Here is a 634-nt window from a genome sequence, read left to right as displayed (position 1 = left end):
GGCAGCAGCAGGGCGGGGGTGGGGGGGTGGCTGCGTGTTGGGCGGGGCCGGTAGGACGCCCCCTGCCGCTTCGCCGGGCGGCCTCCAGGCCCGGTGGAGGCGCGGCCTCCTGCCGCCCCCCGGTCCGGCTCCCCGGTGTGCCGCCGCTGCCGACCCTTCTCCCGCCCGGGCGGCCTAAGCTACCCCGTGAGCCGCCCCCGGGAGGGGCGGTGGCTCGTCCCGGCGGCTCAATTTGGTCAATCCTGGGTGTAAAAGCTCCCATTCCTGTCCCACCAGCTGAAGGTTTCCGTCCCCGGGGAGGTGAATTCCATGGGCGGGGATGGGGGCTGACTCTGCCGGGATTTAGCCACGTCCTTTATCCCCCTCTCCATCCCCAAAACGGGGAAAACACCCAATTTTCACCCACCTGCCCTCCCCAACATCCCCCCCCGCCACCTTGCGTCAGATCTCCACGGGGTGGGGGACGGACGGACACACAACAACGCAACGGGAAACCGTCTCCCTCTTCCCGTTCTTTGCCGGGACCTTGTTTCTGAGAAACGCTGCTTTTAATTTAAAAGAGCAGGAAAATCCACGAACCGCCCTACCGGGGGGGGCGAGAGAGGAGAGGAGGGAGGGGGGCGCGCACGTGCCC

The sequence above is a fragment of the Calidris pugnax genome, unplaced genomic scaffold (assembly GCF_001431845.1).
Source record: "Calidris pugnax isolate Ruff unplaced genomic scaffold, ASM143184v1 scaffold38, whole genome shotgun sequence".
NCBI lineage: Eukaryota > Metazoa > Chordata > Aves > Charadriiformes > Scolopacidae > Calidris > Calidris pugnax.
The sequence above is the reverse complement of the archived record's forward strand: the minus strand, read 5'-3'. Positions refer to the sequence as shown.